The sequence below is a fragment of the Equus caballus genome, chromosome 4 (assembly GCF_041296265.1).
Source record: "Equus caballus isolate H_3958 breed thoroughbred chromosome 4, TB-T2T, whole genome shotgun sequence".
NCBI classification, from domain to species: domain Eukaryota; kingdom Metazoa; phylum Chordata; class Mammalia; order Perissodactyla; family Equidae; genus Equus; species Equus caballus.
Genome location: NC_091687.1, coordinates 12,129,347 through 12,140,230, shown reverse-complemented (window position 1 = coordinate 12,140,230; position 10,884 = coordinate 12,129,347). Strand labels below are relative to the sequence as shown.

Genomic DNA, 10,884 nt, shown 5'->3' with positions numbered 1-10,884 from the left:
TGTGAGATTGGGAAATGGGGAGGAGGTTATTTTATTTTAATTGCTTGGGTGTGGGAGGATCTGGTTATCAGTTTCCTATGAAACACACTTCATACTGAGGGGTTCTGTGCTTGTCTTAGTTGTTAAATGGAGATTCTGTGATCTCTCATTACTCACCCATGAACTTGGTGACTTACAATAACACTCCATGATCCAATCTCAACTTGCTCTTTCCCAGTTGTGACAAGGATAACATCTCTGCCTCCGGGAGGCTGGCGGCACCTTTTCCATGCCAGTGAGACTGTGCTGTGGCCCACACAGAAGAAGCAGCTATTGGGCAGCACGGGACTCTGCAGTAATGGGAGAGAGAGTGCAGAGCATGGTAGTTCTCACTCCATCTGGGCAACAAAACAGATCACTTGAGTAAACCCTAAGTTGTGCTTCACAGACATTGAGCTCAGAGGAGGATGTGCTGGATCATGTCCAGGGTCATGTAAGTGTTAAATTTTCCAAAAGATGGAAGAAGGGAAGAAATATGAGATCTGATGGATGTGCAAGTACATCTTTTGCATAATACAAAGGAGCTAAGGTAAACATCTCTGGACTGCTTGAAACAGCCTCTAGAACAGTTTCATATGTTTCCTCTCCAATGGTTCTTTCAGAAGCTCTTTCAACCAAATCAAGAATCCTTCTCCAACGTGGCAGTCTACTGCTGTATGTTTGTCAAGATTTTAATCACTCCTTAATAAAGTCCTTAACTTCTAAGAGGCAAAAGAAGACGATCCATTAACAGAAAGAAAATATTGCTATCGTATGATCACTAATGTATGTCCAGAGGCTGATGCAAAACAGGTTTGCTTGTTTATTAGTTTGTTTTCAATTTCTCCACCAATACTGAATCCTTCTCATGAATTCTTTCTCCCCTCGTCTCCCTGCACAGTCTTTGTATCCTGCTTCCCTCCCTCCCAAACCCTGGTTCCTAACCAGTTGTCCCATTTAGTTCCACCACCTGAAAAAGCTCTGTGAAACCTATAGGGTCCTGTTCATCCTCGGGAGTAGCTATAGGTTCTTCAAAATTAAAATGCACCGAGGAAACTTTCTCTTGCTGTTATTGCCCACTTCTTTTTGCACAGTCTTGATGTTCTGTGCAAATAGCAACTCTGTTCTCTATTCTCTGGCTAATTAAAAAGAAGTTTCATGAGTAAGAGAGTGGTGGGACAGAGAAGAAGGGAGTGACAATGGGGAAAAAAAAACCCTGTCCTGTGGTATTTGAAACTAGGCCACTACTGTGACTAAATTCTTATAATTTTTTGGATTTTCAACAAACTGTCTTCTTTCAGTCATAGTGTCTGCAAATTAGTGAGGTTCAGCCAACGTAAATAAATTTTATTTTATATTTTCCATTTTAGAATTAAGGATTTAGTCTCTGATCGCAGCCACATAGATTGTCTGATTCTATATTAGTTTTTTCAAAAAGGTCTAATTTATCTTTCAGAAACAGAATTGAAAAATTCCTGAAACTTAAATCAACCAAAATACAAAAGCATTTTTTATTTTGTTTCATCTGTTTTAGTGAGAATATATAATACTTTAAAAGAAACACCATATGAAACTCAATTAATGTGATTGATAGAGTTATTAGAAATTGGCCAATGATCATTCTGAAGTGAAACAATCTTTATTTTGAAAGTTGCCAAACATTGTTCTATTTTTTTTATTAATTTATACTTTTCCTCTTTTCTCAGAGTAGTTGATGAGGGTAAGACTAAAACAAATGGACTAATAAAGGAAGGAAAAAAGAAAGAAGAGAGGGTCATAAAAGAATGCAAATACACAGGCTAAATGGGCTTACATAGTTGCAAACATAGTTAAATTTGGCTTTAAGTTCCCTGGCAGCCGAAGCAAAAAAGGGAGATATGGTCTGTTATGCAGTTCTTGTTATTAGATAAGAAACATACTGGTTCCTCAGGGAAGCAAATGCATTTTTCTGTATTAATTTCTCAAGGAAATCACACTGATGGGGCCTCATACAGGAAACACTGTGTGATGTCATACACCGTGTGCTCAACTGGAGTTGCGCAGGCAAGGATGCCACACAAAGTCCCACTTAAAAATCAAGAGCACGACATTAAAACACAACTTAGTTTAAGCAATTTTTAAGCCCAAGTATAAAGCTTTCTGTCAGTCCAGCTGGAGTGGAGCCATGAATGGAGTCCTTAACCTTTAGACAACTCATTTGTTGAGGCTGCATGACAGAGAGTCTAATATTGCCTTTTCAGTGGGGTTGTGGAAGGCCCATGGTGTGATGAGGTTGTTGAAAGCAGATCCGTATCCTAGACAAGAGAAACTCAACCACAGCATATGAGTCTCTCACAACCCAGCTACAGGTGAGTAGCTGTGACACTTCTCATCAATGGCTTTCCCACCTCCCCACAGAGTTAGGCCCTGGGGTAAATACAGACACAACTCCTCATAGAAAGTTATTTCCAGCATGTAAAGAATTGAGTAAGCACCTTCTGCAAACCGAGAAGAGTATATGCTTGGGGCCTACCCAGCTGGGATCCTTCCCATGGACTCACACAGATTGAGTTTGGAACAGCTTTTGGAGGACAAAGCCTACTACTCTGTTCTGCATACCACTGACTATTTTTCACAGCATGAGACCTGTTACATGGCGTGACTGGATCCAAACCATAGGGAGCCAAGTGCCTCTGAACATTTGAGGCACTTGCCTGGATTGTGCTTCCCTGAACCCTCTCCAGAATCTTGGTCTCAGAGCGTGCCCTCTTACTGGTCAGTACAGTCAACCTTGATGTCCCCACAAAGATTGAGTGTACCTCTGTTTTTAAGATGCAATATGATGTTTAGAATTAAGTTTAAATTTTAGAGAATTCCTTTCTGTTTTCCTTTATATACCATCCTTTTGACCTAAATAGGGCTTTCTTTACACCCAAAGAGACCTGCCCAACCAAAAACTAGATAGGCAAGGTTCATGTTATTCAAACATAGTGAGACAAATATTTTTCAACTTATGCATAATTTGTTGATAGGAAATGAATAGAGAAGTCTTCCTTGAAAAAACATTAATACGCTATTTCAATATCTTCAAGATAATGAGAAATACCATGTAGAATATGAAGACCTTTCTGAAAACTCTTAATAGCGCTTGTTCAATTTGGCATTCAGTGGGCTAGGAGACATCATTTCAAGGGTTATAGTGAAGGAAAAACAGTTGCTCTTGACAAGTCCAGGCTATCCCTCCTAATGACGGTCCTAATCAAAATAGATGAGTAAGTCAGCTTCATGCAAATGTACAGTGTAAACCCACATTTGACATCTTTTTAAAGGATTAAAATATTAAACAGCATAAACGTTGCTGTGGTTTGACCTCTCTTATTTTTAGCTTCTATCTTGATAATTTGGAACTGCTTCTAGATTGTCTAGATGCATTTACCCTGCCAGAAAGAAAGAAGAGAACAAGTACACACTGATGATTGTATATACCTGGAATAAGCCATACCAGGGTATTGATATATGAAAGTAATATTTCCCCATATTTATCCCATAGGGTACCATTTAACATGATTAAATTTTGTATGCAAATAAATTTGGACAAGAGTATTCCATTTAATTTAACACAGCTCTCCTTAAGGAGAACAACACAAAACATTCTTCCCAGTACAAATTGGCTCCAGGTAAGTCATGAAAGCATATCCTGCTGTTCAGGTTTCTAGAGACAACTATTTTCATTCTTAAAAGCAGAGAAAAAAGATCATTGTTAAAAAGTTATCTAATTAGAGTCTAATATCCAAGCAGATAATGCATTAGTTGCATTGAGAAGAGTAAAAATCAACAAGGGACATCTCTGTCTCATTAGGAAACTGATTTAAGATAGGACATGTTCTTGATCAGTGGGCTGAGGAGCTTGGTGACAGTCTCCACTTGAGTAGCCAACAATACTTTTACATCTGCCAAAAATGCCTCTTACCTCTGGGTACAAAAACCAAAACACCTGAAAATAAAATAAGCATAATTCACACACGTGGGGCAAATTCAAGTAATTAATAATTAGGTAAATTTTGAAATGGCATAACTCAGAAGAGAGAACTCATAAAAGCACAGGCTGGGACAGCACAATAACGTTTCCTTGTTTATGTGAAATTCCCCAGAAAGGTACAGTTGATGCTTAAAATACAGCTCTTTTGGTTTACTCAGCTTCTTCCTTGCCGTTATTATAAGGGGAGGGAACTGGAAATACACTTGTCTCCAGATGATCCACCTGGAAACCTGCCTGAAAGAGCAATACATAGATTTGAAAATAAACAGGCTGGGGCTGATTAGGGTAGAAAGTTTCCAAGAGCTGATCCATGACACTTCTATCTAACAAGCACCTTGAACTCCGTTCTGTTCCTTATCAAAAGTCAACCTGGAGCCATTGTGTGATCAGCCCAGGAAGGGCCAAATCACCCACCTATTTCCCATTGAATTGCATACTATTTTCATGACATTGATGATGGGCTTTTACAACATAGACTTCCTCACTAGTAATGCAAGTGTGCAGCCTGCCTAGGCAAAAATCGCTATTTTCTTGAATTCGTTATTGTTGTTGGGTGTAATTTGTCTTTGAAGGAATCCACATAGCAGGGGCTGGAAGTTCTTGGGGAGAAGGGTCTATTGAACTGGATATCACTCAATCTGGAAGATCTGGAAAAACCAACTCTCCACTTAAGGAAAGGGGACAGCAAGTACCCTACCTCTGTTCTTTGATTGCGTTTGAAGCAAATACAGAAGAGCTGGGGATTTCTGAGTTCTCTCTTCCCTCTTTAGCAATAAAAGGTAGGAGATGAAGTCCATCCTAGCAGAAGTCAAGGCTAAGGAGTAGGATGTCTGATAACAAAGAAGAGCAAGAAACAGTTGACAGAATCCTGGAGGTATCATGGAGTCCTCAGTGAGGAAGTGTTTGGTCACACTCCTTCCCCTTCTTTGGAGAACAGGGTGGAGTGCTGTGTAAGAACCCATCTGTCTCAAGAACCTTCACTTGGAGAGCATCCATGTGTAGCCAAGAAGTTCAACCTTCAAAGGACGGTTAACTTGGACCTGGTAAACTTTACTCCAGTTTGAAACTGTTCAGTATTACTCAAGTATTTCTAAATATTTTGAATCCACTGTGTACTTTAAAGTGACCTTATATGGGGGAGAGGAGATTCACATCCAGTTATAGGAAACCATGATAGTGTTATTTCCTAATATCATCTGTGTATACATAGTACTTTTTTTCCTTCTTAAGATAGTATCCCAATCTTCTAAGAACAAACATTCAACTTCAAACATCCTTAAGTTAATACTTTTCAGATCTGTCTGCTCAGATGGGTTGTCCTATCACCAGTGAGGTAAGTGTGTAATTGCTGTTGAACACTCCTAAAACACACATACATGTGTGTGGATTGATGCATTAAAGTTCTGGAAGAGAAGCAATGTGCTGGTATGCTAAGATACATTAAAAGAAACATAAATGACATATAATATAGAAGATTTTATTTTTTAAAAAAAGAGAAAATATCTAGAGGCATGAGAAAGATTGGAAGGAGAACAAATGGAAAAAGACACTCCAAACTTCTCCAAATTGATGTGCCATATATTGTGTCTCTTTAAAAATGTGTTTTTAGTGCCACTAAAATGCAGGTCTCTGAGTTTCCAACATCTTTTAGATTCATGGGGCATTTGAAAGTACTTATAGCATCTGGAATGCTTATGCATTGTGCAAGACCTTCTCTGGTTTCAAAAGCCATTGTTTGGACCTGGAAGCAAAATGGAGCATCCTTCTAACGGCACTCATGGGACTCTCCTTGCAAATACTGATGTCATTGATGTACAATGGCTACTGCAAGAATAAACTTGTGTGGGAACAAAAGATGGACATGAACACAAGATATATATTTCAAGTCCCAGCTTCCAAAGAAATTACAGAGACCACTGTGAGAAACAAACTTTAAATCAGGGAGTGCAAATGAGGTGCTTTGCCCTTTCGTGGGTAGTTGTTTTTTCCACTTCACAAAGGCCTCAGAATCTAATGGTCATCACCGGCAATTGGGCAATGTAGCATCAAAGGTTTCTAGGGGAGCAGAGTTATTGCCAGATTTGACACTAAATCTGTTTGTGAGTTACATTCCAGTACAAGTAAATGAATCATGGAATGATGGAGAAAGTCATCCATTAAGTGTTGCTTTAGTAATCTGTCTTGCAACTACCTTGGAATATGATCATGAGTAGCAAGTTTTTAAAGAGATAGCTGTGCTGGTATTTTCATGCATAGAAGGAACGGCATGAGTATAACAAATAGATAACTAAACTTTAAAAACTATTTTCCGTTTGGCATTTGGCTATTTGTACAATGTCGCAGTATGTGAAGAGAAACTCCAACATCCACAAGGTTACTTTTTAGAAGCAAACCAGCCCTAAGGGTATGCCTGTGTTTTGCCAAACACAGAATGAGAGAGCATTACTCATTTCTTTGCAGTCTTCAAAATGGCAACGAAGGCTTCCCTGGTTAAAGCAGAAGAGGCTGTCCTGTTGCAGACTGGATACGAGAAAAGCTCAGGGATTCCTGCTGCTATTCTTTATGACTTTGCCAAGAAACTGCTGACTGAACTTGACACTCTACGTAAGCAATAAGTGAAGGCTAAGGCAGAGTTGTAAATTACCTACTTGAGCATTGACAATATCCTTCAATACATGCAGAAAGCCCCTTGGCAAAGACTGGGAAACGAGCATTTAAGAAAGTCTCTTTTGAATAATTAGTGGTCTGCTAAGCTAATTGAGCAGAGAATTCAGTGGCCACACATGAAAAAGAATACAGACTTTATGTGATTAGTTTTGGAAAGTCATTAAACAAACAGCATCAAGAACAATCACAAAAAACAACAACAATGACAAATTCTGTGGAGGAAGAAGAATCTGATTTCTAGAGTTGCTACATTATATTGTTTAAAAAGTCCAGTTTTCAGCAAAAAATTATGAGACATGCATAGAAATAAGACAATATGGCCCATACACAGAAGCAAAAGCAGTCAATAGAACTTGTTCCTGAAGAAGCCCAGACACTGGATTTACTAGAAAAAGACTTTAAAACAGGTAACTTAAATATTTCCAAAAAACAAAGGGAAATCATATCTAAAGAAATAAAGGAAACTTCGTCTAAGGAAATAAAGGAGTGTATGAGAATGATGCCTCATCAATTATAGAATATCAATGGATATAGAAATTATAAAAAGAACCAAATAAAAATTCTGGAGTTGAAAAGTGCAAAAACTGAAAGGAAAAGTTTACTAGAAGGGTGCAGCAACAGATTTGAACTGGCAGAAGGAAGAATTAGCAAACTTAGAGATGGGCTAATTGAGATGTCAACTCTGAGGTACAGAAAGAAAAAAAATAAAGAAAAATGAATAGAGTCTCAGAGACCTGTGGGATACCATCAAGAGACCATCATATGTATAATAGCAGTCTCAGAAGGAGAGGAGAGAGAGAGAAAGGGGCAGAAAGAATATTTGAACATATAAAGTATGAAAACTTTGCAAATTTGATGAAAAATATTAATCTACACATCCAAATAGCTCAACAAATTCCAAGTAGGATAAACTCAAAGAGATTCAGACAAAGACACACTATAATCAAACTGTCAAAAGCCAAACACAAAGAGAGAATCTTGAAAGCAGCAAGAGAGAAGCAATGTACGTGTATAAAGGATCATCAATAATATTAATAGATGATTTCTCATCAAAAACCAAAATGGAAGATATTGAGATAACATATTGAAAATACAGAAAGTAAATGATTGTTAACCAAGAATTCTATATCCAGTAAATCTGTTCTTCAAAATAAGATTAAAGAAGAATTGACATCTCCAGATAAACAAAACTGAGAGAATGTGTCACTAGCAAACCTTCCCTACAAGAAATACTAAATAGAGCCCTTTAGAATGAAATAAAAGGACACTAGAGGCTAATAAAAATCCACACAAAGAAATAAAGAGCACTAGTAAAGATAAGCACATAGGTGAATATAAAAGATAGTACAAATGTACTTTTTATTTATAAAACTTTTTTTCTCCTTTCTGATTTAAAAGAAAATTGCATAAAGCTATAATCTTTTGCTGGTGGGCATATGATGTGTAAAGATTTAATTTTATGAAAATAATAGCACAAAGAAGGGGGAAAGGAGGAAAATTTTTGATTACTATATAAATTAGTTGGTATTTATTCAAATGAGATTTTTATGTTAAAATGTTAATTGTAGTCCTCCAGGCAACCACTGGATAATAACAACAACAACAACAAAAACCAGTAAAAGAAATAACAAGGGAATTAAGTTGGCATGCTAGAAAATATTTCACACAAAAGAAGACATTATTAGAGAAACAGAGGAACCAAAAAAGTCTAAGATGTATAAAAACAAAAAGCAAAATGGCAGATATAAATTATACTTTATCAACAATTATGTTAAATGTAAATGGATTAGTCACTTCAATCAGAGAATAAAGATTTGAAAAAGAAAAAATAATCCAACTATATGCTACCTACAAGACACAGTTTAGATTTATGACACAAATGGGCTGAATGTAAAAGAAGGGAAAAAGATATACTAGTCAGTCACCAAAGGAGAGCTAGGGTGGATATACTAATATCAGACAAAATAGACTTTAAGACAAAAATTGCTGCTTGACAAAGAATGAAATTTTATAACAATAAAAGGGTCAATTTATCAAGAAGACATAACAATTATAAACACATATACACCTAACATCAGAGCCACACAATACATGAAGCAAAAACTGACAGAACTAAAGGGAAAAATATACAATTCAAAAATAATGGTTGGGGGCTTTAATGCAACACTTTCATTAATGGTAAGAACAACTGTAGAGAAGACTAATGAGGAGGTAGAAGATTTCAATGACACTATAAACTGAGTAGACCTAGCAGACATCTATAGACTCCACCTAACAACAGCAGAGTACATATTATTCTCAAGTGTACATAGAAAACTCTCCAGGATAGGTCACGGTAGGCCATAAAAGGAATCTCCAAAAACTTAGAAGGATTGAAATCACACAAAAGATTAACACTCCGTACAATGAAGAGAAATTAGAAATCAATAACAGAAAGAAATTTTGGAAATTTACAAATATGTGAAATAAAACAACACATTCTTAAATAATCAATGAATTGAAGAAGAAAATGGGAAATTAGGAAATACTTTGAGATGAATGGAAACAAAAGTACAACATATCAAAATATATGAGATGCAGCTAAAGCAGTATGTAGAAGGAAATTTATAGCTCAAAATACATATATTGAAAAAGAAGAAAATCTCAAATCAATAACCTAACTTTTCATCTTAAGAAACTAGATAGAGAAAAGCAAACTAAACCAAAGCAAGAAGGAGAAAGAAAACAATAAAAATTAGAACCCAAATAAGTGAAATAGAGAATAGGAGAACAGAGAAAACCAACAAACCCAAAAGTTGGTTATTTTAAAAGATCAGCAAATATAATAAACCTTTATAGACTGACCAATAATAAAAGAGACACTCAAATTACTAAAATCCGGAGTGAAAGACAGGCTATTACTACTGATCTTAGAGGAACAAAAGAGGATTTTAAGGGACTACTAAAACAGTTATGTGCCAACATTTTACATAACCTGGATGAAATGGACAAATTCCTAGAAAAACACAAACTACCAAAACTAAATCAAGAAGAAACAGAAAATCTGACTAGACTTTAAAAAGTTAGGAGATTAAATTAGTAATAAAATCTTCCCACAAAAAAAAAGCCAAGGCCCAAATTACTTTAGTGGTGAATTCTACCAAAAATTTAAAGAATTAATACCAGTACTTCACAAACTCTGAAAAAAATACAAGACAAGGGAACATTTACTACCTCATTCTATGAGGTTAGCATTACCTCGATTCCAAGATCGGGCAGCCATGACAAGAAAAGAAAACTACACACCAGTATCCCCTGTAATTATAGATGCAAAAATCTTAAAGAAAATATTAGTAACCCAAGTCCAGCAATGCGTGGGAAGAATTATACAGCATGACCAAGTGGAATTTATCCCAGAAATGCAAGGTTGGTTCAACATACAAAATTAATCCATGTAATGTACCATGTGAATAAAATAAAGGACAACAAAACATATGGTCATCACTCAATAGAAACAGAAAAGGCATTTGACAAAATCCAACGCCTATTATGATAAAAAAAACATACTCAACAAAGTAAGAAAAGAAGTGAATTTCCTTATCCTGACAAACGGCATCTATGAAGAAACCACAGTTACCATCATGCTTAATTCTGGGAGACTGAAAACTTTCCTGCTAATCTCAGGATCAAGAAAGAATGTCTGCTCTCACCACTTCTATTCAGCATTGCACTGCAGGTTCTAGCCAAGCAAGTTAGACAAGCGAAATAAATAAAAGGTGTCTAGATTGAAAAGGAAGAAATAAAACTAGTTCTATTTGTGTATGACACAATCTTTTGTATAGAAATCCTAGCAAATTCACACAAAAAAAGGACTGGTGCCAATAAACAAGATCAGCAAGACTGTAAGACAAATGATCAATATACAAAAGTTAATTGTAGTTCGGTACACTATTTTCCTGTCACAAAATGTGTTTCCCACATAGAGAGTTAGCACAAGATCTCCTTATTGGCAATGGCTAAACAATTACACTTTCAGACACTATAGGGACATTCAGGTTTACAAGAGTCCCATCAGCTCTCTTAAAATAAATCAGTCTTCACTACTTGAAATTGAACTCAAAATAATACTTGGTTTTGACAGAAAGACTGAAAAACAAACCGAAGTGTAACAGTCTTCTCAGGCTGCCATAACAAAATACCGT

At 36.3% G+C, this 10,884-nt stretch overlaps 1 protein-coding gene across 1 annotated transcript in view; it reads right to left on the bottom strand.

Moving 5' to 3' along the window:
* Positions 1 to 312: 312 nt before the first annotated feature.
* Positions 313 to 10,884, bottom strand: part of SUGCT (succinyl-CoA:glutarate-CoA transferase) — a 749,025-nt gene continuing 738,453 nt past the window's right edge. Inside the window, exon 15 of the mRNA XM_070264346.1 lies at positions 313 to 329. The gene's annotated coding sequence lies outside the window, so the exon portion shown is untranslated. The remainder of the gene's footprint in view (positions 330 to 10,884) is intronic.